This window comes from Rhinolophus ferrumequinum, chromosome 9 (assembly GCF_004115265.2).
Source record: "Rhinolophus ferrumequinum isolate MPI-CBG mRhiFer1 chromosome 9, mRhiFer1_v1.p, whole genome shotgun sequence".
NCBI lineage: Eukaryota > Metazoa > Chordata > Mammalia > Chiroptera > Rhinolophidae > Rhinolophus > Rhinolophus ferrumequinum.
Genome location: NC_046292.1, coordinates 79588814 through 79616719, shown reverse-complemented (window position 1 = coordinate 79616719; position 27906 = coordinate 79588814). Strand labels below are relative to the sequence as shown.

Here is a 27906-nt window from a genome sequence, read left to right as displayed (position 1 = left end):
CTAAGCAGGGCATATGAGACTTTGTATCAGGACCCATTCTTACTCATCAAACTCTGGTTCCCAGACTCTCTCAAAACCAAGTAGAATTCTTCTATCCACTGGTAGCTTCTCCAATCCAAGCCCAATCCACATGCATCTTTCCTTTTGCTGAATTCCTATAGAATCTGTTTACATATGGAATCACATTATCCTCTAGTTGCTTTCTGTATAAATCTCTTGCTTCTCTGTTTAATTTATAAAATCTTTGGGACAAGAAATTGCTCTTTACTATCTCTTTCAGTCCCAGCCAGGGCCAGAGAGATAACAATGGCTTAATAAATGCTTGTCACTTACATAGAGCACAGCAAATAGTCATCAAAAAGCAATTTTGTCTTAGGCCCAGGTTGGAAAGAACCAGGCCTTGGTTTGGAGGAAAGCAGAAAGGAAACTCACAGATATCAATCATTTCTCCTCACAAGCTTCAGCAAGTTTCAAAAGGGAAGAGCAGCTTAGAGTAAGGCGAGATCTCAGTGAGTGTTCCTTCTGGGTGTTTTCCTGACTTTTCCTCATGGGGGTGTGCCCAAGGCGGAGGTAATGGTCAGCAGCCCATGAAGGACAAGAAATCCATTGTGTGTTAGTTCAGCTAATGCTCTCTGTCAAATTGTCGGAGGCTAATGCACTACAAATTCTCGGAGGCTGAACGAAACATGGAGTTATTTAATTTTTCTCACATACAGCCCAATGGCAGAGACGAGTGGTAGGGAGACAGGGGATGGGTGTGGAACAGAGGAGTCAGAACTCAGTTTGTCACAGCCATTGTAGACGCAGTTGACTGAGGCTCTGCCATCTTTCACACACGGCTCCTGTGCCCTGGCCCAGGGAGGTGACATCAGCTGGCATCCCTGGGGGAGAGAATGCACATACAGGATCACTCAAAAGGGTTTGGGGGCCAGATCTTAAATGGTTTCATCACTTTTCATCACATGCCATTGGCCAGAATTCGGTTGGTTGGTCTGATAGCCCCACCTAGATCGATAAAGACTGAGAAAGCAACAAGCATACACTGTGAAACAGGAACATAAATCATTGAAGGGCTAGTGTAAAACTGTCCATAGAAATGGGCTTGGCCAGAGCCTCCTACAACCCCTAACAAGGATGGACTGTGTGGAGACTTTATCAACTGTGATGTACAAGGTTTGGCTTAGATGTCCACAAGAGATGGGTAAATTCTACCAAAGTTGGAAATTATCCAGGGAAATTGCTCTAAGCCAAGAAAGAGTCTCATTTAGCTGGAAAGCATCATTTAATAAATGAGAATACAGATATTTCAAATTGTTTTCTGCCCTGGGAGAGTCCATATCCTAATTCCATGCCGCTGGAATACCCTTCCTTGCTTTGTTCAAATGAGGCAAGGTCCCTAAATAATCTCACATCGTCATGTCATCTTCTACCCTTCAAATAGCTCTCAATTGCACTGAGCCAGAAACCAAAAACCTCACTGAAGTTGGTAGCAGTATATAGGTTGTTACAGCCTCAGGCCTTAGTGAACACTCAGGAAACTCATTCTGTAGCCCCAGAGATGCCAAAAGCTATAAGTATTTTAATGGCATTCTCCAAGCTTCAGTGTCTTAAAAGGGGAACTTGATACCCAATTTTTATTTTCTAGACTAGGATGGAAATTTAACTCACTGTTTGCAAATAGTCTGGAAATCTACTGGAAGGAGCCATCATTTGGCTTCAAAACACTGACCACTGAGAGTCACCAGGAATGCCATGCTCTCAAATTGTTTCTTCTTTATGAGCCATGAAACAAGAGAAAAAGCAGCTGAAGTGGGGTGGACACATCAATAGAATACATTCCTCCAAAAAGCTAAGCTAGAAGATGAAAGAGCAAAACTCAGATATTTAAAATGAGAGGAGATAATAAAATACTAAGCTTAAAACAGCATCCATATGTGGAAAGAGTGGAGTTGAATTAAGAAAACGCTTGTGCCATGTTCCTTGAAGGGAAACAGAAAATAAAAATACATATTCTCACACCCCCTCAAAAAAAAAAAGTATATGATGTTAAGAATACTGGTCTTGAAAAATTCAACTCTGCAGTTTAGAAATTTGAATATATTCGAGCTGATTTTCCACTAGAAAGGGAGAAGGGAAGAAACATAATAATGAAGATAATTTTATATATATATATATATATATACACACACACACACACACATACACACATACATATACATGTATATATATATACACACACACACACACACACACACACATATATATATATATATATATATATATATATATATATATATAAAGGCACCAATTTTAAACTTGCTGTATTTACCAAAAGACGAAATGGAATACCCACAATGGGTCAAAGGCAGACATATCACCCAGGTCTTTGGGGAAGTAGCGAATCAACATTGATTAGTTAAACAGCACACAACAGCCTTATAGGGGACCAAACAGCCTCCCCTCTGAAACACTTTCGTCTTTTTTTCCCCAGAAGAATACCAGAAGTAAAACATATGCTTTGGGTGACTGAAAAGATGATAAAAATGTATGCTGTCCACCACAGCTTTAGACGTAAGAAGCTCTCAAAATAAAACCTACGGGGGGAAAACTCAGGTCAAACAACTTAAAGTTCAGCCTATGTTTAAAAAATAAAACCAAATAAAAATAAAACTCCATACTCCAAAGTGCACATCTGGGACAATTTATATTGTGGAAACCAGGATGTAATGAAAACTACAAATACCATTAGCTGCAGAGCTGCCAGCCGACACTGCTGTAAGACGGCCATTTAGCCACACCCCACAGTGGTCCTCTGATGGCCCAGTGACGGGATCTCCAGTGGGATACTGCATCCTTGATTGGACTAATTAGAAACAGCAATTTCCTTCAAAGAATAGAGAAGTTAAAAAAAGATGTGTCGACTCTTTGCCTTATGACAGACAGTTTCTATATTGGTGGAAGTGAAAAAAATTACACAACTGTGGTCATTACGTTGGGTGGCCTCCAGGCACCTATGCTTCCTGATATTCACCATCTTGCGTAGTTTCCACCCACACTGACTCAGTGCTTGGCTATGTGACTTGCCTTGACCAGTGAAAATTGACAAGGATGACACAGCAGAGGCTTATCCTTTTGGAAGGAATGCTTGTTCTTGGAGGCCTTGGCCACCAGGTGAAGAAGTCTGTCTATCCTACTGGTGAGCCAGGGTGTGATGAAAACTACAAATGCCATTAGCTGCAGAGTTGTCAGCAGACATTGCTGTAAGACGGCCCTTTAGCCACACATCCCAGTGGTCCTCTGATGGTCCACAGATGGGACGTCCAGTGGGACACTGCATGTGTCTAACAGCATCCATCTCTCCCAGTCATCCCAGCAGAGGCACCAGATATGTGAGTGAAAAAGTCATCTTGGATGTTCCAGCCCCAGCAGATACCCATGGAACAGAACAGTTGTCCAGATTAGCTGTTTGGACAGTGTGTAATTCAGCAATAGACACCAGGTACAGCCTTGTATTGAGGAATTCTAGTCTGATGTTTGGGGGTCCTGACCCTTGGGGATCAGGGAGATTTTAGTTCAAATCTTATAACTACCATTTATTAGGCGTGTGATTTGGGGTAGTTTCTTTAATCTCTGTTCATCTTTGTAATGATAAAGTGGGTCCCTGTTTGTTGCTCCCACACTCTAGCACCCACACTTTCCCTTTTGGAAAGCCAGCTCTATAATAGCTCAAGTGGTTGACTAAGTGACCTGGGAAAGGTGTATTCCATCATTTGACCACAACAAAATGGGTCACAGCTAGGATTATGACCTAAACCCCTCCACTCAGAATGAATCTCAGGACTTCAGCCGAAGACATGAATAATATTTCTTGTTCTAGAAGCTAGCCTGAGAATGAAACCAACAAACACAGCAGGAAAAAAAAATCCAACAAATGGAAATCATGGAGAAAAGGAGATTGAACTTGATCAAAATGCTCCTGCCTCAAGGACCTACCTTGAACTTTTTAAGTAACATGAGTCAACAAATTGCTTTATTATTGAAATTAGTTCAAGTTAGGATTCGTTTCTTGCAACCCAAAGCATCTTAGGTAAAACAGTGGATATCTACTGTTTTTCTCTGCTTGGCATCCCTTTCTTCTTCTGGAATTACTACTCCCCTTCTTTGAAGGAACTGTTCCTCCCCACCAAAAAATCATACTTCTAAATGAGGCTGCCAATTAAAGCATGGCCCACCATCCTCTCCCAAGCCAAAGAGGGAAGTGGAAAGTCCAACCAGAACAATCAGAGCCCTTCTATGGTGTTAGGGACTGAGAAAGAGAGATGGTCCTTCTCTGGTAGAAAAGCTGATGCCAAGAGCCATCTGCCACACTACTTCCAGCTTTGTGAAGAAAGTTTCTGGGAGGAAAAAATCCATCTGAGAGACGAAAGGAGAGCCCTGGAATAGTCAGGAACCTGGTTCCAAATGACGCTGAGGCCACCGCACCCTAACCTTCAACAAACTTTGTGAACCAATCAATCCCGCACCCCTCATCCCTGCATCTTTGGATAAGGTGTGCTTCTTTTGATTCCTTGACCAGAACTCCTGGTCTCGTCTTTCTAAGCTGAAGCAGTCACTCTGAGGTGCCCAGAGACAAGCCATAGAAGCCTCTAGACCTCTGTGTGCTCATCTCAAAAATGAAGGGGCTGAATAGAACTTTCTATAGAGTTGCCCTTGGCTCTGTTCTGTGTCTGAAGGCGCCCCTTCCTCCTAGTCTGCTGTGGCCTCCAGTGAGGATGATAACAGACCCTCATTGACTACATATGACTTTTCTCACACCTTTCTCTTTCTCGTTACCGTGTTCCTTTTTTTACATATAAAGATTGATTCATAACACTCACAGTGGCTCTTCAGCACGTGTGTAACAGTATTCCCAGCTTCCATGTATCGGGCGCCTACTTGGTGCCAGGTGAGGTGTTCCATATATTGTTTCCAATCCTTATAACCCACACGGAGCAGTCTTCTGCAGGTGATGACTACAAATGAAAGCAAATTTACAGTCAACCCCTCACATTCAGTACTTTGGGTCCTTGTTTGTGGTTTCCAGGGTCCTCTTCTCAAAATATTTCTGAGAATCCCCTGTTGTGAATCCTAAGGTGATTGTCATATGAGTTTGCCTCCAGTTCCACCAGCAAAAGGTTCACGACCTTCTCCCTCCTTGCATCTTTCTATGAGTCCTCAAAGGGCAAGGGGGTCCCAAACTGGAAACTATTGCCCCAATACTCATCAACAATGGAATGGATGAAAATGGTGTGGTATATTTATTTACTCAATGGAATAATAAGCTGCGAGAAGAGTGAGTGAATGGCATCTATCCACAACGATATGGATAAATAGCGCAAACACCAAGTTGTACAAAGAGTGAGACACAAAAGAAAATATAAGAATGATTCTCTTTATATAAAAATCAAAATCCGTATGATCCAGCAATCCCACTACTGGGTATATATCCAAAGGAAATGAAATCACTATCTCAAAGAAATATCTGCACCCCATGTTCACTGCAGCATTATTTACAATAGCCAAGATATGGAAACAATCTAAGTGTTCATTGACAGATGAACGGATAAAGAAAACATGGTACCTATACAATGAAATATTATTCGGCCACAAAAAAACAAGGAAATCCTTCCACCTGCGACAACATGGATGGGCTTTAAGGACATTAAGCTAAATGAACTAAGTCAGACAGAGAAAGACAAGTGTATGATCTCACTTCTATGTGGAATCTAAAAAAGCCAGACTCATAGGAGAGAATAGAACAGTGGTTGCAGGAGACTGGGAGGTGGGGGAAATGAGGAGATGTTGCTCAAGGGTACAAACATCCAGTTATAAAAGGAATTATGTCCAGGGATCTCATGTACAGCATGGTGTTGTATGCTTGAAAGTTGTTATGAGAGTAGATTTTAAATGCTGTAACCATAATAACAAACACAAAATAGCACCTAAGTCACAGGAAGTTTGTGTTAACTAACCTTACTGTGGTAAACATTTTTCAATGTATACATGCATCAAATTATCACATTGCATGCCTTAAACTTATATAATGTTATGTACCAATTACATCTCAAAAAAGTTGGGTGAGGGGAAGTCTGTTAAAGTGGTTAATCATTCAAAATGATAAACACATTAACATTTTGTTTTATATTAAAACCTTAAAAAGTACGCATATATGCCAATATTTTGTTGTTGGGTTAAGTTTTATGTTTTTAAAATGTGAATCCACTCACTGATGTTCTAAGTTGTTGTTTTGGTTTTGTTTTGGTTTTTTCTGAGTTTTTTTGTTTGCTTTTTTGTTTGGTTAGGTTTTTTGTTTTATTTGCCTTTTGATTTAACCTTAACAATAATGCATTATTTCTGGCTTCTTGAAAGCTGAACAAAAGTTTAAGGATACGTGCAAAGCAATCGTAGTATAGTATTCCTTGAGATTTTTATTCTTTTTCCCAATCTTTTATGCTGGTCTCACCTACACTTATTGTGACAGCAATTTTTTAGCAACTGCCTTTATCTTAAACTTCATAATAAACTATATCTCTCTTTTTTCTCACACCTACTTCATTAGTTGACAAAAAAATTAACTCAATACTTTCGGGTGCTGGTTACATTTTGATTCTTGACACTGGTCATTGATTGGGATCAGTTTATAAATGTTCATTAAACTTGACATTCACAGCTTGTGCATTTTTCTGTTCCTTTGATGTACTCCAATACAGAAGTTTTAAAAGGAAAGAAAGGGGATGAGCTATCTGGTGTCTGAGCTGCAGTTCTCAGCTGCTGGTATTCTGAGTTCCTCACAACTATCTACAAAGCTTTCATAAGGAGGCCACCGCTACATTCGGGCCAGCTGGTCTACCCCAGACCGGAGGGGTGCTGGTCCACTGTGCCCAGTGCCTCTGTTTCTGCTACTTTCTGACGGCCTCACCCTCCCTGCCTGCTGCTCCCCAAGACTTAGCTCTCTCTACACCCAGGAGGGTGAAGCCCCTTCCTCTTCACATGTCCAGTTGTTTTCATACAGGGGCATGCAGGAGGCCTCTCATGCTGCAGTGACTTCAGTTGCACCACCAACTCTCTGAGAAAGCTTTCCTCAAGAGAGTTTATTACGTTTCCAGTAATAAAGAGCTCTATTTTCACCACCGCTTCTCCTGCCCCAGGTTGTCGGCACTGTGGCTGGGAGTTAGTTCAATGAGAGCCATATGGTATAATGGTTAAAAGCGTGGCTCCAGACTGCTCGGCTCTCAATCCCCGCTCCATCACCTACTAGCTGTAGAACCCTGGACAAGTTACTTCGATTCCCTGCGCCTTGGTTTCCTAATTGAAAATCTGACTTCCCTCACAGAGATTAGGAAGATTAAGGGAGTCTATTCATGTTAATTGTTTAGAAGGTGTCTGGCATATAGTAAAATCGTCTCAACCTATTTTAGCAATAGTAATTATTTATCCCTACCTGTAACCTGGCTTTTATTGCTTGTCCCGCTCTGTAGTCCATCAGCCATGTCTGTTTATTTCTGAACCCTGATTGTGGGTGGAGAACATGTTCTTTCTCAAGAAACTCCTCAAGCCCATGGAGATCAGAGGATGGGGCTAACCTCCATCTAAGTGTCCCCTAACATTCCACGCCAGTTACAGAGGCTTTATCCACATAAAGCACATAAACAACCTGCACGAGTGGGCCACCTAACTCTGAATGCTGGAATAGCCCTGTCATGGGTCTGAGCCAGCCAGGATACCATTAAACTCTCAATAACCCTGTGGAATAGGTCATAGGAGTCCTACTGTGCAAATGTGGAAGCTGGAGCTCAGAGAGGTTAAGCGACATGTCCAAGATGGTGTGGCAGGTAAATAACAGAGTTGCATTCCAGCCCAGTTTTTCCTGACTTGAAAACCCAGACCCTTCCAATGAATTCACGTTGCCATCTCAAGCACCAGACACTCTGGATGGCAAGGCAATAACAGGCACTCTATACTTCACATGAATTATAATCTAGTGTGTGTGGGTGGGCAGAGGGGTAAGACACAGACATGCATGAGAAGTGAAGATCAGCACAGGTCGTAGATTATTAGGCCAGAACAAGCAGGGACCTTTAGGAGAGCCAACCATCCAAGGTTGGATATTTTGTTCTTCCGAACAAAGCCTCCCGAGAACAATCCTAAGGTCCAGCAGAGAAAGCAGCAGCAGTCAGTGAGTCCAGAGGGTCATAACAGGGTTGGAAAGGATGGACAGGCCAAGGACCAGAAGAAGTGAGGCAAAGATGGAACCAAATTGACTCTATGCTAGGTATAGACATTACAGACTTTATCCTTCATGGGGGAATCCCCACAACCACCCTCAGGTTCAGTGATTCTCCAAAAGGACTCAAAGAACTCAGAATAGCTGTTTTACTCACAGTTACTATTCATTCCAGTAAAAGGATCCAGATTAAAATGAGCAAAGATAAAAGACACATAGGGCAGAGTCAAGGAGAGACCAGGCGTGAGCCTCTAATTGCCCTTCCCTGTTGAAATTGTACAGACCATGGTAAATTACCCCACAACAATGTGTGACAACATGTAGTGTATTGTCATCTAGGGAAGTCACCTGAGGCTCAGAGTCCAGAGTTTTCATTGGCGGTCATTCATGTAGGCATGGAGTGCCAGTAACTGGCCGTAGTTATTCAGTCTGCATCCCCTCCAGAATTCACACCGACACGGTGTGACTCAATGCCTCCATCATCAATCACATTACTAGCATAGACTATATGGAATGGCCTAAGGAACGCCCCAAAATAAATGATACTTTTAAAAGGGACATTATTTTCAGGCTTAGAGATCATCTCCCAAGAGCCAGTGAAGGGCCATTTACTTTGGAATGTGCAGGGCTTGAACACCCCAAACCTGCTGAGTCAATCCTTTCTTGTAAGTCCCATTTAATCTTCATGGTAATCTTATCTATAGATTTGTCCCCATTTGACAGATGAGAAAACTGAGGCTGAGACAGTTGAACCAAATTGCAAGGTTATACACTGGAAAATGGATGAGCCAGGATTCTATTCCAAGTTCATCTGGCTTCGGAACCCATATTCATGCACTTTACTCTGCTACTGCCCTATCTGTATGCTACTGGTCTCAAGAAGGACACAATAAAGCTTGTGAATGATTCTGTGTTCCTTCCTCCAGTGAAGAGAGAACTTAAAGCCAGGCTGAGTTAGATGGATCTAGACTGTACAACTGGTGCAAATCTCTGACTCTACACTCAGCACACTGCATTGCTTATCTGTCTCTCCTACCAGGCAGTGAAGACTCCAGAGGAAGGCAGAAGCATGCTTCACTTACCTCGGTAGCCCCTATACCTGGCACATGTTGTATAAACACAGTTATTGTCTAGCTACACTAAAAGTCTTGCTGAGGGGTCAGTTTGAAAAGCCACCTCCCGAGGTGAAAGACAGAATATTTAATTCATATAACTGACAATCAAATTTAGAAAATAGCAAAATTTAGGGCCAAAATTCATTTACATGCATAAACAACATGGTTAACTTTGGGCCACTGAAGAAAAAAGAAACTAGACAATTTTCAAAAAGTTAAAAACATGAAACTTCTACACATCTAAAGCATGTATCAAAAACGTATATAATCCATTAATATTCATCCAATCCAGTAGGATGGTACTGATGCTTTGGAGGAAAATTCAGGGAGCAGAGGTTTATATGGTCCTTCAAGAAAAGTATGCCCTACGATTTCTAAGTTAGAGACCAAACTGATTAATTAACTACAGGACAATAAAATTATAAGCACTGGGGTTATCTTCTCTGCCAATCAGAAACCATGTGTACCTCTAATAAACAAGTCTCCAAGTTAATATGTACCTTCACATCATTTATGCCCTAATCAAGAATAAATAATAATTCAAGCAAAAGTACATTCTCTAGAGTATTAAATAATCCTTGAGTGGGCTTGTTAGACAATGTTGCACGATGACACCAAAAGTTTTAGATCGTTTTTTTAAACAAGAGACAAAAAATTTTTTTAAATGTAAAACTAACTTAGAGTCTTACATCAACAAATAACAATTAAGTTGGTATCTCCAGATTCTCTATCTTAGGTCTAAAGCAATGGGCAAAAAAGGATTTTGTCGGTTCCCAAGCTTACCTGAGGGAATTATAAACATAATTTCATTTTCTGGACTGTGGGTATCAGGTTGAAATGCAACATATTAAAAGACTATTTCCAAAGCAAATACAGGCATGCCAGGGAAAAACAGGGATTATCAAAAGAATATCAGCTAAAGCTCTATCAAAAATAGAACCCTCTAAAAATACTAATCCCCTAGTATTATAGTTAACTATTTGTTTAAACACATTTAATCCATCAAAGATACTGTTTTGATTGAGCCACTTGTCCTGATGAATAAATGGTAACGGGCTTGAATTTCCACAACACATTTTAGACTCTTTAGAGTCCAATAATTGGTATTTTTTGAAAATTCAGCAGAGGCTGTTCAGAAGTTTGTTTTTCACTATGCATGAAAAATAGTTTGATAAAAAGCTCCGTAGCAGCAATCAAGTTTAGAGAGAGAACTTAGAAAAGAGTATTATAACTACTTATTAACTTTTAAAATATTGCAAACCCTTCAGAAACATCTATTTACATAAAATCAATGCAGTAATTAGAGATTATTCTTATCTCTTCATTAAGACAAGTCCCTGAGAATCTCTATTCATCACTTACCGCTCGTCCCTCATCTGGCTTCATCTGAAACACCTGGAAAATGTTTTAAAAATAGAAACATGTAACCCAGCCCACCCCAGAGATTCTGATGCAAGGGAGAGAGTCCAGGATCACACGTGGGAAAACTCCACCAGTGATTTTGACGCACACCCACGTATGGGGACCGCAAACCGGCAAGGATACTTTCCTCTGCTGGCCTATTTCTTATTAAAGTGTAGCCTTAGAAGTACTGGTTCTTGGAGCCCAAAAAAAACTTAGAAAACATGTAGCCTGATATAGAAATTCTCGCTCAATCTCTCTTTAAGAAATACTCACACACACACACACACACACACACACACACACACACAGAGGGTGCCAAAAAAATGTATACACATTTTAAGAAAGGAAAAAACTGTATTAAAATTGTACTACTCAATATATACCTAGAACAAAAGATGAATACAAGTCATGTGTATACATGTTTTTGGCACCCCCGGTATATACACTCGTGTGTGTGTGTGTGCGTGTGTGTGTGTTTCTCACCTTTAAGTGAAGTAGGCTGCACTTAGCCCCCAGATAGTTCTCATTAATGAGCGTTTGCTCTGTATTTTAATCTCATATTTCACAGCAGGAACCCAGACTCAGTCAACCCTATTAAGTGCTGAAAACTGAAGCCTAAACCAAGGGTTGGCAAACGATGGTCCATGAGCCAAATCCATCTCTCTGCCTGTTTTGTAAATAAAGTTTTATTGGAACACAGCCGTACTCATTCATTGACATATTGACTATGGCTGCTTTCACACCGAAAGTATAAAACCGAGTAACTGGAACAGGGTCCGTGTAATCTGCAGGGCCTAAAATATTTACTTTCTGGCCCTGTACAGAAAAAGTTTGCTGACTCCTGGCTTAAGTCTTCACTTAAATTGATGAATATATTATTTTTCTCTACAATAAAATATAAAGAACTTGAATTGAAAATTTTTTTTTAATGCACAAAAGATTTAAACCCATATTGTATCAGAGAAGATATATGAATGGTAAATAAGGACATGAAAAGACATTCAACATCATGAGTCATCGGGAAAATGAAATTAAAACTACAATGAAATGCCACTGCACACTTATTAAAATGGCTAAAAGTAAAAAGGCTGATCATACCAAATGTTGGCAAGGATGCAGAGCAACTAGAATTCTCATACATTGGTATGGGACCGCACAATGGCACAAGTCCTTTGGAAAACAGTTTGGACTATTTTTTTTTTAAGTTAAACATACACCTAATATATGATCCAGCCATTCTTCTCCAAAATATTTACTTATAAGAAATGAAAGCGTATGTCCATACAAAGACTTGTACACAAATGTTATAGCAGCTTTGTTTTTAATAGCCAAAAACTGGAAAAAGGCCAAATGTGTATCATCAGGTGAATGGATAAACACACTGTGGTATAACCATACCATGGAGTGCTACTACTCAGCAATATACACGAATGAACTAGTGAACATGCAACAACATAAATGAATCTCAAAATAATTATGCTTGATGAAAGAAGCCAAACAAAAACATTCTAGGGCCAGCCCGGTGGCTCAGGTGGTTGGAGTGCCATGCTCCTAACGCCGAGGTCGCTTCCCACATGGGCCAGTCTGCAGCTAAGATTGTGAACCATGACTCTCCCTGGAGCTGGGCTGCCTTGAGCAGCTGGAGGTCAGCATGAGCTGCCGTGGGCTGCTGTGTGCTGCCGTGGGCTGCTATGTGCTGCCATGAGTGGCCGGCAGCTGGCAAACACTGCTGTGAGAGGCTGACCGACGACTGGTGACCGACTGCCTCAGCCAGGGGAAGTGCAAAGCTCATAATACTAGCATGAGCCATGTAGTTGTGTCCTACACAACTAGACTGAGAAACAACAGCTTGAACCGGAGTGGCAGGGGAGGCAGAAGAAGGAGGGGACAGGAAAGAAAGTTGTAAAACAAAAAAACACACACACATTTTGAAAAGGCCAACTATAGAGAAAAAAATCAAAGCAGTGATATTCAGGAACTGGGAGTGGAGAAAGAGGATTGATACAAAGAAGCAGGAGAGAACTTTCTCAGGTGATGGAAATGTTCTATCAGTATATCTTGATTGTAGTGGTGGTTACACAACTACCCTGTTTCCCCAAAAATAAGACCTAGCTGGACAATCAGCTGTAATGCGTCTTTTGGGGCAAAAATTAATATAAGAACCGGTCTTAATTTACTATAAGGTAAGACCCGGTCTTACATCATAGTAAAATAAGACCGGGTCTTATCTAATATATTATATCTAACATAATATCTAATATTACATTATTAGATATTATTATATTTGACTCCCATCAGTCAAATCTGGGACAATTTGAATATCAAAATAAATAATAATAATAATAATAATGGACAACAACCTATTGAATAAAAAAAGGAATCTGTAGTCCATATGAGGATGGATGGATAAATAAATAAGTGGGGGAAATTCATGTTTACAGGAAAAGGTCAATTCATAAAGGTGAAAAAGAAAGTTGGAAAACAAGCACCTGATTACTACTATAATAAAAATTAATACACTCAAGAATCATCAGTGAATGCTAAAATTGACACATACAAGTTTGTTGAGAAACTAAATACTTGTATAGTCTTACAAGTATTAACTACTCACAAGATACTTATTAATTGCAAAGGGAAAATAACAACTTTACAGTAGAGAAACCTGGTAAACAAATACCTTAACAAAGTGATTAAAATGTATCACCTATAAGAAGACAAACTGGCGTCCTATACCTCTGATGTAAAACACTAAGGACAGAAAATCACTTTTGCAGTTTTCCTACCAAATGTGCAAAACCCAAATAGAAGCATGAAAAAAACACCAGACAAACAATAACTGGCATGTACAATTCAAAATTGTCAGAATAATAAAAAAAGAAAGGAAGGAAGGAAGGAAGGAAGGAAGGAAGGAAGGAAGGAAGGAAGGAAGGAAGGAAGAAAAACTACTCCAGATTAAAGGATATAAGGAGACATGAGAACTTAATACAATGAGTGATCCTGAACTACATGTTGGACAAGAAAAGACATTATTATGACAACTGGCAAATTTTCAATAAGCTCAGTAATTACATAATACTATTATATTAATGTGTATTTTCTGACTTACTAAAGTTGTGTATGTATCATTTTTCTAAGAAAATGTATTCTGAAGTATTTAGAGATAAAAGGGCAATATATTTGCAACTTACTCTTAGAAAAAAATAATACATATGTATAGTCCTCTGTTGGTAAGTGATTTAATAACTAGCTCTCCAAAACCGTGTCCACATATATGTACACACATAAGTTCAGTACAAATTTTACTGATATAAAGACTGTGCTATACACAATTCACAAAATAATCAAGCATGCAACACACTTTACTGTAAATTCTATATAATCGATTGATTCTCACAGAATGATTGTGGTGATTTTTGCCAAACTCTTACATCTGCAGCCAACCTGAGCTGCTATTCACAACAGCTGCAGACATAACACAGGTTAGTCTGCGTTATTAGCATAGTCTCATCACTTCCTTAACCCTAGACCAACAATAAGGCAATATATTAAGCCCTGATTTGTTTCTATCAAAGTTCACTGAAGGCGGAGCTGGGAAGAGATACACGGTAGCACTCTATGATACAGTATTTTCGTCATAGATAGAATAGAATAGAAAGAAATCACCTCCAGAGCATAAATAATAGTAAAATAATTAGGAAGTAATGAATTTTAAGTATTGAGTATTGACTTGAGTTTGGAATCTGGAAGAGGCATTAGTCACTGTGGCATCTGCCTCTTTACTTTTAATATAATTTAATTGTAAGCTAAAATAATTACATGTTTAACAATGGCCAAGTTAAACAACTAGCTCACAAAGTCCCAGAAATGTTAGCATTCAACAATCCTAAGCCAGAATAAACTTCAGTATACCACTGTGAGAGAGAGAATGATGAAGCAAATATGGTAAAACTTTAATATTTAGGGCATCTTGGTAGAGGGTATATAAGAATTCTTTCTACTATTTCTACAACTTTTCTGTAAATCTGAAATTATTTCAAAACTTAAAAGCTTACAAAATACATCAACTGAACCCTATTTCACACATTTTTGGTTCTCTTCCTGCGTACACATGACACAAATTAGGTACATCTTTATAGCACCACTAAAAGATTGAAGGGGAAAAAAGTGCATTCAGGGAAAGTGAGCACCAACATTTCAGGGATGTTTCCAAGTTCCCCAGCCATTTCATTAATGGCCTGTTTTTTTTTCCCAGTGAAGTCAATGACAATTTGTCTATGTTTCAGTTTTCTCACAATGGAAGCAGAGTGTCACAAAACAGGTATAAACAGAGTACCACAGGAGCACGGTGCAGATTCCTGAGCTTTTTCTCCCCTGCTCCTTCACATATCCTTTAGCTCTTCATTCTTGCCCTCTGTGAAAGTAGCAAAATGATAAGAAAGCATGCATGATATATGACAACCAGTTAGTATGCAGCAAGCAGGTCTCGTCACCCTACAGGAATCTGTGTTTCATCTGTAAAATTGGAATGGTGGGTCTGGTCTCTTTGCAATCCAACTTTTTTTTATATACATAAATTTCATTGGGGAATATTGGGGAACAGTGTTTTTCTCCAGGGCCCATCAGCTGCAAGTCGTTGTCATTCAATCTAGTTGTGGAGGGCGCAGCTCAGCTCCAAGTCCGGTTGCCGTTTTCAATCTTTAGTTACAGGGGGCACAGCCCACCATCCCATGCGGGGAATTGAACCAGCAACCTTGTTGAGAGCTCGCGCTCTAACCAACTGAGCCATCCAGCCGTCCCACAATCCAACATTTTAATGTCATGCTTTAGACACTAGTATCCAGATAGCTTCAGAGTGAAGACTTGAGAGTCTATTCCACCTCTAAAAGTTATCCCTACATCACTGTGGCACAACAAATGGCACCCTCGTTCCCCAGTTGGAAGTGGCCAACCCTTGCTGTGAAGCACCTGCGGCATGGCGCAACAATGCAGAGCAGCTTGGGACAGGAAGTGAGAGACACTACATCCTCTTGAAACAGCAAGGAAAATGTATTAGGCCTATTATCATGGCTTCCCAGTTGTTAAGGAGCGGCAGTCAGGGAGGAGGCATTGGTCACTGTGGTGTCTGCCTCTCGACTTTAATCTGGAGAAGAATGTCACTGCCCACCCCGATGCTTGACCAGAAAACTTCTAAGACAGTCACTCTGAATGCCTCAGGTGGGTGGTAATTACAAACGTATTCAATGCCTGCTATGCTGTTAGGGGCCTCAGTGCACAAAAAGATGAAGTCACCAAGACCCTGTCAGAGCGCTTAAAAACTTCTTAGAATCGGAGAATTCTAGAGCTGCTTGGAAGTACTCTTGGAGCTCATGTCACCCAATCTGACAATCTGGTTGGAGACAAAATACACACACTGGCAAAGATCCCTTGCTGTTCAAAGCTATACATTAAAGGCGTCAGATGCATGTGAGACAGAATAAACGCAGGAGGGCACAGGGGAAGGTGTGATTATTGAAATCTTCAAGACTCCCTGTCCTACCCGAAGAGAGGAAGCTAAAGAACATCCTGCCCAAAACCTTAATTTCCAGAACAAGCCCTCCACCTGACGAAACAGGAATTACCAGGCAAAAAAGATAAAAGGGAAAATGGGCCCAGGGTCTTAGGGCCAGGGAAAGAGAGGAACAGGTGGCAAGTTGACAGGAAAGGTTTAATAACATGAATTCCATTGCTTCAACAAAGAAGGTCCTAATCTTACAGCTGAATTCTACACATGTGGGTTTATAATCAGAGGCCCCAAAACAGTAATCAATTTTCAGCCTCCAGCAACACAAATTAGGTGCGTGGACGGAAGGAAGTAGGAAAGAAGTGGTTTGTCTTTGTTTTTGGCTTTTTCTTTTTTTCTTTTCTGGTCTACCTAAATCTGTTTGTGTGCTCAGCCCCTTCCCCCATTGCCGGAGGAATTGTTGGCACCATCTCTCTCCTCCAGCTCTTCCCACCCCACTACAGTCTCTTTCATTTCTCCTCCAGGACTCTGGAAGTGAGGTTCCATAGGTAGATTGCAACCAACATTTACACTCGATCAGACATAAGGAGGAGAGCCTGTTTGGCAAGCCACCAAGCTTGGCTCTCTTGGAGGTTCTGGAAAGGGAGATAAAATGTGCCTTATGCAGTGAAATGTTTGCGGACTTTGTATCAAATTCACGTTGCAGACAGCTCTGTGAAGCAGCTGGACACAAAGCAGAATCCCAAGTCCCGCTCGCTGCCAAGCCCTGCCTCCCACTGTGGAGTGAGGAACTGTGCAGCCCTGGTCTCTAGTGGTCTCCAGAGAAGGAGGGAGTCAGCAGGAGGTCTGGAGATGGCGGCCTGATACCCACCCACAGTGGTCACACAAGTGACATCTGACAGAGGTCTAGGGGTGTGGCCTGCAGGACTCCCACCTCTACAGTAGCCCACGCCATGATAATTGGGCAGTCCAAGCAGTTCGGGGCCCTGCAGTTTTCAGCCGGCAGTGACTTGTAAACAAATCTTCCTCATTTCTGAGGATTAGTTAACAGACTCCTGCTGGAGCAGTCTGTGGTTCCTGCAACCACCGTAGTTCAAGGGTAAAACCCTCCCAAAGTCAAGCCTATAGGAAGCTCTAAGGTTAGAAATGGGTCATTGAGAGACCAATATCAATTACAGCTTCAGGCTCCCTGAGACCTTGTGACAACCCACTCAAAGCAGGTCTGAGGTCAACTCCTGGGGCACCTTCAGTAATGCAGCTGCTTTGCCTCAAAGACCAGCATGTCATGTTGCCTCCAAGTCATCTGACCCCTGGCTTCTCTGTCCACTGAGATCAGGTCCAGGTCTAGGCGAAACCCAAACACCACTTTCCCTCCCAGTCTCTGGGTTCCTGAAATCACCAGGATTAGACTGATTCATGTCACCCTGCTCAGATTAAGAGGTTGTCACCTTGTAAAATGTGAAGACTTCACCTGTTCTTGCTTTGCAAGAGTTAATTTTTCAGAAAAAGCTTGCTTTTGCCCAACAAAGACCTGAGGGAATCACAGTGGGATGGTTACATTTTGTTAAGAAAGCTGCAGAAAGGGAACTTGGAAAAAAAGAGTGAGCCAGGGACATAACCGGATAACAGGGAAACAAGATAAAAGAATACAAAGATCAAAGTAGAATTAGGTGAGGAGATGGCACAGCTAAGAACATATTGTTTACCTCTTGCGATTTTTACTGGAGTCAAACTTTAAAAATTGAATAGCCTCCCAACAGCTGCTACATTTCTCTTCCCTTTGCTTGAAGTAGTATTTGGAAGAAAGTTATAGTATGCACTTGTGCTCTGAATAAAGCACATTAGATAATATGTCTGTAAGGCTCAGACCTTGAACAACCTCAGGTCCACACTAAATCAGCCCTGACTCCCTCCTTCTGCAGAGGCAGAATTGTAGCCACTTCCTAGGGCAAAGGTGACCCTCTGGGTGGTCTACACTCGCATCCTAATTAGTATCAGCCGGTCTTTCAGAAAGGGATAGTGGAATGGAAGGAGAAGAACCATCACGGAAGGCAAAGGTGTCTGCTTTTATCAAGAAAACAAGTCTATCTATAATAGTATCAAAAAGAATAAAATACTTTTAAAGTATTAACCAAGGAGGTCAAAGACTTGTATACTGAAAATTATAACATATTGCTAAAAGAAATTAAAGAAGACACAAATAAATGGAAAATACCCTGTTTATGAATTGTAAGACCTAAAATTGTTAAGATACAAATACTACCCAATGTATAGATTCGATGAAATTCCTATCAAATCCCAATGACATTTCTTGCAGAAATAGAAAACTCCATCCTAAAATTTATACAGAATCTCAAGGGCCCCCAAATAGTCAAAACAGAACAAAGTTGGAGATCTCACAATTCCTGATTTTAAAACATATTATAAAGCTACAAAGTCAAAACAATGAAGTACTGGCATTGGTAAAGATAAACATGTAAACCAGTAGAATAGACTAAAGAGCCCAGAAATAAACCTTTACATACGTGGTTAAATGATTTTCAGCAAGGGTGTCAAGATCATTCAGCAGGGCAAAAACAACAATTGGTGTTTTTACCATATGATCCAAACTGGCTAGCCACATGCAAAAGAATGAAGTTAGATCCTTACTTTATACAATATACAAAAATTAACTCAAAGGGGATCAAACACCTAAATATAAGACCTGAAATTATAAAACTCTTAGAAAAAACATAGGAGAAAAGCTTCATGACATTGGATTTGGCAATGATTTCTTGAATATGACAACAAAGACACAGGCAACAAAAGAAAAAAATAGACAAATTGTATACATATTTGCATCAAAGGACACTATCAACAGAGTGAAAAGGCAACTCCCAGAAGGGCAGAAAATATCCGCAAATCATATATCCAGTAAAGATCTAGTTTCTAGAATATATAAAGAATTCTTAGAACTCAACAACAAAAACAGCCTGATTCAAAAAATGGACAAAGGACACCTGAAACTAAGAAGGAAAAAAAAAAAAAGGACAAAAGACTCAAATATTTGCAAAACACATACCTGATAAGGGGCTTATATGCAGACTATACAGAGAACTCCTAAAACTCAACACAACAACAACAACAAAAAAACCAATTCAAAAATGGGCAAGGACTTGAAGAGACATTTCTCCAAAGAATATATACAAATGGACAACATGCACATACAGAGATGCTCAATATCATTAGTCATCGGGGAAATGCAAATCAAAACCACAATGACATATGACCTCATACTCATGAGGAGGGCTACTATAAAACAAAATTAAAAACAAAACAGAAAATAACAAGTGTTGGCAAGACTGTGGAGAAGTTGAAACCCTTATGTACCATTGGTGGGAATGTAAAATGCAGCCTCTAGAGAAAACAGTATGGGGATTCCTCAAAAAAAAAGAATTACCATATGATCCAGCAATTTCACTTCTTGGTTTTTATCCAAAAGAATTGAAGGCAGGGTCTAAAAAGAGAGCTGTGCGCCCATGTTCATAGCAGCATTATTCACAATGCCAAAGGTGGGAAGAAACTCAAATGTCCGTTAATAGATGAGTGAATAAACAAAATGTAGTATGTACATACAATGGAATATTTTATTCTGACACATGTTACCGTGTGAATGAACCTGCGGATGTTAAGCTAAATGAAATAAGCCAGTCACAAAAGGACAATACAGTATGATTTTACTTATAGGAGGTACCTAGAGTAGTAAAAATTCATAGAAACAGAAAGTAGAATGGCCTTGCCTGTGTCTAGCAGAGGGGGATTGGGGAGCTATTGTTTAACGGTTATAGAGGTTTGGGAAGGGGAAAAGAGTTCTGGAGATAGAGGGTGGTGATGGTTGCACAACGTGAATATAGTTACCGTTACTGAACACTTAAAAATCACTAAGATGGTAAATTTCATGTCATGTATATTTTACCACAATTAAAATATTTTTAATTTTAAAAGCTTTTTAATTAAAAAAAATATTTTTAACTGTCTGCTTTGCTACATTTGATTCAGGTCAATGAGTTTTGCTTTGTCCTAAGAAACTTACTCCCTCCAAACCCACAAGAGCTCCCTCAGAATTTTATTAACTTGGCTAATCCAAGTCTCAACTCTAGCTGATTTTCAACCCCTCTGCAATTACAGTTGACCTTGAACAACACGAGTTTGAACTACACAGGTCCACTTATATGTGGATTTTTTTCAATAAATACATACAATACTGTAAATGTATTTTCTCATTATGATTTTCATAATAACTTTTCCTTTTCTCTAGCTTAGTTTATTGTTAAGACTATAGTATATAATACACACACCGTACAAAATATTATGTTAATTGACTGTTTATGTTATAGGTAAGCCTTCAGGTCAGCAGTAGGCTACTAGTAGTTAAGTTTTGGGGGAGTCAAAAATTATATGTATATATCTGACTGCATAGGGGGTTGGTGCCCCTGACCCCCGAGTTGTTCAAGGGTCACCTATAATCTCTTCTCATCTCACTGGTCCTCACTTAGTGAATCTCCTTTGCACTAAAGTCCAACCAAGACACTATTCCCTGGGTTTTTTCTCCAGTTGTCCCAACTATCTAAAGTATCCTCATTCTAACCCATTCAACCTCTTTCCAGGGTCCTTCCAGACCTGGCTCATGCCACCACCTCCTCCACATAGACTACACCAACTATTGGCAACCTACATCTTCTCCCCGTTCCCTGAGGTCCAACTGCACTAATGTCCGAACACCACAATTTTGCACTTTGTCAGACTAACAGAGCTCTTTTCATGTGCAGAGCACTAAACTAGAGCTTATAACAGGGTCTATCCAATATTGCTCTCCAATCAACTCATTTATAAGTCTTGCCTGCTAGATAGTAAGCTTCTTTTCGTTTCTTTTTGATCGTAAGTTTCTTAAGGATGAGACTATGCATACTCGTATTTTTCCAGGCCTCTGCACATGAGATAGTGCCAAGTCCAATAGAAGGGATTCACGGGTTTTCATTGCAAGCTTAATAACAAAGTGGATACAATAATGAAAGGACTTTAAAGTCTTAGAGTTTGAACAAAGGTTCAAGAGTTTGAGTTTGTCAGATATTAACTAGACTTATTGTGGTGATCATTTTGTGAAACTCATATAATGTTATATGTCAGTTGTATCCCAATTTAAAAGAGAGTTTGAGAGTGTGAGCATAAGTATTTATTTATACAAAATTCCTCCTGGTACTTCTTCCAGTCCCCATTCTAAACAACCAAACCAAATAAAAACCCTTAAAATAGGTAACATAGGGGAGAGACATGGATTCAGGATAGGTGTTTGGAGGAGAAATTGCTTGGAGTTTGTCATATTTTATTTGAATTGAGTCTGGAGGCAGAATGTTGACAGTCTTGGCAAAGGAAGGGAGATTGAGGATAGAAAAACTGGGCTAAGAAGGCTTGCTTCCAGTTTTACCATACTTCAGCTTCATCTCTTGCAGCAGTAACTAGACGTGCTGTTTTTAATCCAACCATCCACCAATGAGCTCACAAGTGCATCTTCACAACTTGAAAACCAACCCGAGACCCAACAGGCTTCTGCTTCCAATCTGTCCACCAATGAGCTCACAAGTGTATCTTCACAACTTGAAAACCAACCCGAGACCCAACAGGCTTCTGCTTCCAATCTGTCCCGTTTTAAACATTTGATTGAATGTGGGATTTCCAAGTAGAGCAGTCCCCTTTCGGTTCCAGTGAGTGCATACATTAAGCAGAGTCTGAGTAAATATAATTAGTGTGATTTAAGATTTCGTTTTTCAAAAGAAACCAACTCACGAAAATTTCTTCAAAAGGAAATAGACAGTCAAGGGCAGGATGTAAAAATGTGAAGAATCACGGAAGCAAATGTGTTAAGTGGGAACTTCCTAAAGGGTTTTTACTGTCTCTGGTTATATATTCTACTTATCACCAAAATTGAGACTAACAAGCTTCTGTTTTCCTTAGCAGATCTCCTGGACGAAGGAACCAAAGGAAGCAGTGTTCAGTGTACCCCTTCTGGAAGCTGCTGTGGGCACATTTACCCCTCTCCAGCCCACCTCAAAGGACAGCTAATGCTGGATCAATCCTGGAGGGTCTGGCAGCAACAAGAGGTGTTGATTACTGCAATGAAAGGTCTACTTAACCCAAGCACTACGCACATAGAGATGCTTGTGCCCCTGCTTCTGTTTGCCTGGCATCCATGCCAGGTCAGGCCCTGTAAACAAGCCCCTTATGTCCCCAGGAAAAAAGCAGGGTGAACCCAAGTGGGAAAGGGCCCATGTTTAGACATCCACAATCCATCATGCCAAAGGGAAAGCAAGGAAAATATTTAACCAACAACTAAACCAGGGCAACTGGGCCAGAAGGCAAACAGCTGAGGTGTGCTGAGGGATGTGAGGAACCTTTCTACACTCCGGTAGCTGTTGGAAGATTAACTTTCCTTCTCTGTCTTTCCTCCTTCGGACTCCTGCCTCACTAACTCTGGCTCAGAGAGATCTTCTAAAAGCAGTTGTGCTGATAATATTGAGTCCATACAGACCTCAGAGCTTGCATACATTGTTGAAAGGCAAATGAGCTGAACGTGAAAGGCAGATTAGGCGCTTTTTACAGCATCGACAGCTTCTGTGGTTTCTATTTTATCTCCCAGGACTTGGAAGGAAAAAAAAAAAGCAGAATGCGCGTTCATATTTTACTTCCTAAAGATGAGTGAACTTTTCAACCAGGAGGATCCCTTTTAAGTCAAATAATGTCCTCAGCTACCATGTGATAGTAATTGTATTTTAATTTCCTTTGATGGAGAAAACACATGATGACAAAAGGCTATTATAAATTATGTAACTCTTTTATAATAAATATGTATAATATCACAGCAGCCTCTACAGACTCCTGAAAAACTTATGTAGCAGACATTATTCATTCACAAACCACCAGCCTCACCTCACCAAGACCTCCCCTCTGTTCCCTGTCCTGTCTTTGAGGATTAATCTCCCAGGTTGTCCCAGGGCCAGCGCTCACAAATCCCAGAACTAGTTCTCAGGGCAGACAAAGTTTTCAGGGAAGGGAATTTTATTTCACCCATAACTCATCTCCACCTGTCACCTCCTTTCCTCTTCTTAACAGTAGACACCAGAAGTACCTCAGACACTAGAGGTACCAGGGCTGGGGGTGTCTGTCCTAAATGCACGTGGTTTCCTAGTGCCCTCCAAGGAAGTGATGGCTAAGAAGCTGAGGAGACAAAAGGCTGGGGTTTTCATTGTTGGTTTCTCAAGAACAGAGTGACCCACTGAAATCTGAGATTCTCCATTTATAAAACTAAGAATTATGTGTGATTTTTCTATGGTGGTCTGGTACAATAGCTGGCATCCTCTATCGGAAAAGCCAAAGCGTTGAGCTGGATGTTAGCCACCCCCAAAGGATAACGTAAGATCCAAAACAAGTCCCCTTCTTTTCTGCAGAATCGAGCAATCTCTTTGATATCCATCAACACCAAATGTTAGCTATTGAAAAGAAATAGGATGACAATGCAGCTTTTTCTCCAGTCTTAAGCAGGCAATCAATTAATATTTGATGAAAGAATGAAAAGAAAAAAGTAGTCATGGCCACCACACTGAGACAGCATGGGGATGTCTGAGCTTCTCCGCATAGATTCTGGTACTCCCTGCTTCGGGGGACCTGGGGCCTCTGGACAAATTAGGTCTGGAGGTGGGATGAGTAAGGGGCCACGCCTACGCTCACTTCCCATCTTTCACCCAGGCAGCTCCCCAAACACCTGTCAGCTAAGCTGATTGATAGGCCTGGAATGGCCTTGTTTGCCGCCAGGGTGAGGGGCAGCAGCTGGTTAACAGCCCTGCAAGTGACCCTGGCCAGTTCTTTCAAGACAGGAAGTGCAGAAGAATAGAGTGTCCACTTAACACTACCACAAAGGCAGGGGGAGGAGGAACTTCCTCCCCTTGTAAGCAGGCCAGCGCCTAATCTCACACACACACACACACACACACACACACACACACACACACACACACACACACACGAGGGAGAGGGAGGAGCTTAAGGAAGGGAGGGGAAATGGATCAAAATTGCTCCCAAGCCATCCCAGCTTGGCCCTCGTTCCCTCAGAAGACGTTGGAACATGTGGTCGTGTGTGCTGGACAGAAATAATGTAACATCAAAGCTCCACCCCACGGCTTGTGTAACAACATCCCAGGCTTTGCTAGTCTCCGGTTTTAGGAGCCCTCAAGGCTCCCTCACTACTCCTCTTCTGGGGAGCTATCAGGTGTTCTGTACGTCCATAGTCCACGAAGGCCCCACAGCCTGGAACCTCTTCCTGGGCCCCGCTCCTCCTGGGCGCCCCACTCAGTCAGTCGGTTTCTCGCCCCACGTCCCCAGCTGTCACCATTGAAAGAAGGAAAGAAGGAAGCCAAATTCAAGTTGACTCTCATCGCCTTCACCAGTATTTGTTTAAACGGGGTGGAGGGTGGCATGGTCCCACGCACAGCTGTTGTGCACCTTTTCTGCAATGCCCTTCAACCCCCCACCTGGCCTTAAGGCCCCCCTGAGTCTTGTGCCTCTTCCCAGCCAGGCTTAGTGAAAACATAAGAGATACTGGCCTACCAAAAGCTGTGGTTTCCTATTGCAGAGGCAAATGGAGGCAGGTCCACATTTTGCACGACCTGAAGCATGTACAAGTTTTAAAATGCAAAGCTTATACAAAATCATATATGCAAATTACGTGTAGCATCTTGAAAGTCGTCATGCCAGTGAAGGGCCTCGAAGCTTAAGTTTCCTTAGCTGCCTGGTAAAGTGCACCTGGGTGGACGCATGTGCATGAACCCGCTTCTCAAGTTTTGGCTTTCTGAGAAGGGGCGAAGTAAATCTGACCCAAATACCAAGTGGGGGCTAGGGAACCACTCACGGAGTGAGGAGGAACCACCCTCTGAGTATCACGCTTCATCTTGCTTCCTCCTTCCCACCTACATGCTGCACAAATGGGTATAGATATTTGTTGAGTCTGCACCAGGGATTGTCATCCTAAGAGCAGCTCTAATGGGTTCACGTTGCCTGGCTTCATTCCTGATGAGTTCCTGGCTAGAGGAGGCAGCCTAATGCTGTGTCACTCACCCAGGTAGGCACTGGACAAGTATGTGTCCAGAGCCTACTAAATGCACTGCTCCAAGAAGCTATGAAAGGAAAGCAAAAGCAGAAGTAGTCAGCAGCCCTGTTCCTCTCCATGGGAGCTAAAACTCTTGGCCCACGGACCATGGAACTGTGCAACCCTTGGTCATGTCGCATTCTGCTGGAGTCGGAGAAAAGAACATGGACTGGGGCCAAAAGGAGTTAAGTGCCCAGTGTTGGAACTAACTGTGGTGTGGGCAAGTCAGAGGGCATTCTGAGCCCTTGATTGCTTCACCTATGGTTGCAGAAATGAGCGTGACTGCAGTCCTCCCTCACCCTGTGAATTCACAGGATTTCCATGTTGGATTCACTGTATTTATTGGAACCATCACCTTCCTCATATAGTCACCAGGGCCCCTACCTCACTTGTCCCCCCCACCCCGGCTTCCCTGGCTCCTACCACCCTGTCCTGCCCCAAACAAGACTTCTGAAATCTGATCAAACTGCAAACAATTTTGTAATGAAATGGGAAAACAGCTTTTAGTGCACCAATTTTCAAAAAGGCAAATTGAGACATGATAAAGAGACAGGCATGAAGGAACAGGTGAGAAAAGAAGACCAAGTGCCCACCTCTTTGGACGAACTTGTCCTATTGGTGCCATGACAGCTATGTACAAAAATAATATGAAAGCAAAGGAGCCAATGCCCGATGAGGCCAGTGCCAAGCTCTTCTCAAGGAGTTCTAACTTCTACCAAACCAAGTGGGCAGGCTCCTGTGATACCAAGCAACCAAGCGAAACTGTGCAGGGCAGAGTCGGCCACAGCTAGTCTCTTTCTTCCAAACCAATGTTAACTCAGGTGTTCCCGATTCTCTAGGGCAAGTGCTTAACTGCCCCTAGAGCGGCACCTGTACTTCACCACTGCCCGTATATCATACAAGGAGTAAGGAAGACCAGTTTGTTTTTGCTCCTAGACTCCCAAAGTCAGCCTCCCTCCTAGAGACCCCATTCTCCCACCACGCCCACTTGTGTCTCATGAGCGCCAAAATGGCCCTTCTACTGTATGCCCCCAGTGGCAGTCTTTGTTTCTCACAGCCAGGGACGTGTAAAACTATCTGGCCCCCACTTTCCTCTCAAATATTCGTATATGTTTTTGACTCCATTCTCAGGTTCACTCTAGCTCATTCTCTGGCTCTCCTTGCCCTCACACCCACCCCTCCTCCCCAGCCAGCTGCCTCAAATAATGCAATTCCTTGCAGAGGACACTTCTCCGGGTGTTTAATAAACAATATAGGTCATGACCCTGTCCTGAGGCCCCTTGTGACCGAGCTTTATACAAATCTGATTTCAGAGGCTTGTATTAGGTTGAACCATATGAAATTGTCATTATTCAACCATGTTGACATCCAAAAAGAATAACACGTTTGTGAGTCTAGATCTTATAAAGGAGCCTGGTATTCAAATATTAAAAACTTATCTGACTTCCCAGCTGCTCTCTTCTTCAGCAGTGCATATCAATTTGGAGGTTGCGGGGGGTGGGGGGGGCAGCAGGGCAGTGTTTATTGTTCTCCGTAAAATGCAGTGCTTCTCAGTTGAGAGTAATTTTTCCCTTCCAGGGGACATTTGGCGATGTCTGGGAACATTTCTGGTTGTCACCACGGGGTGGGAATGCTCCTGGCCTCTAGGAGGTGAGACCAAGAAAGCTGCTAAACACCCTGCAAAGCACAGGGCAGCCCCACAACAAAGAACTACCCTGCCCAAATGCCAGTCGCATTAACGGGGTTGAGAAACCATGGCACCAAGTGTTACCAGGGCCCCAGAGCCTACGCTGTGTAGTTAAACAAGTGCATTGAGAACACAGCTTTATAAGCCATAAAGAGGGCCGTATGTTAGCCGCCTCTGTTCGAAGGCTGCTCAGAGCTGCAGCTACTGGCCCCTGTGATCTACCTCGGAGCTACAGCCACTCCCAGGGCCAGCCGCCTCTCAGAAAACTCTTCCTCCTGGTCTGCTCAGTAGCCTGACATCATGGGCATTATCTGAGGATTCCCCAAACCCCAGCCCAAATCCCTGAGTTAGAAATTAGACTTGACTCCTGAGCCCTTGAGGTTTCCCTGCGAGGGACAGACAGTCAACCCATTCCACCCGCCTGCGTCGCTTGGCATTGCTCAAAACTTACCACAAGGCTGCTGCAGCCAGGCTGCTGAAACCACAACGCAACCCTCGCGACCAGAAGAGAAAGCTCACCCTGGCCAGCTGTGGTGGGCTCACGTTGTTTCCTGGAAGAGATTGTATGTCACTCTCGGTGACGAAGAAGGGAATTTAAGAGGCTCTCCAGAGCAGTATCGCTTACCTACCCCAGCTGCTGCTGCCCACTGTCAGGCAAAGAGTTGGAGTAGAAAGAGGCTGAGTAAATAAAGCTCATTTTCACTGTACATGAGCTATATTTACCCTTAATATGCAACCACCTCAGCTCTTTCCAGCTCTCTC

The 27906-nt window shown here is 41.8% G+C and overlaps 1 long non-coding RNA gene across 1 annotated transcript; it reads right to left on the bottom strand.

The window, feature by feature from the left end:
• Window positions 1-746: 746 nt before the first annotated feature.
• Window positions 747-27906, bottom strand: LOC117026606 (uncharacterized). Its single transcript, XR_004423793.1, has 4 exons — window positions 27770-27906; window positions 27596-27695; window positions 4878-5012; window positions 747-881 (listed from the first exon to the last, which is right to left on the bottom strand). It is a non-coding gene; the product is annotated as an uncharacterized LOC117026606 (long non-coding RNA).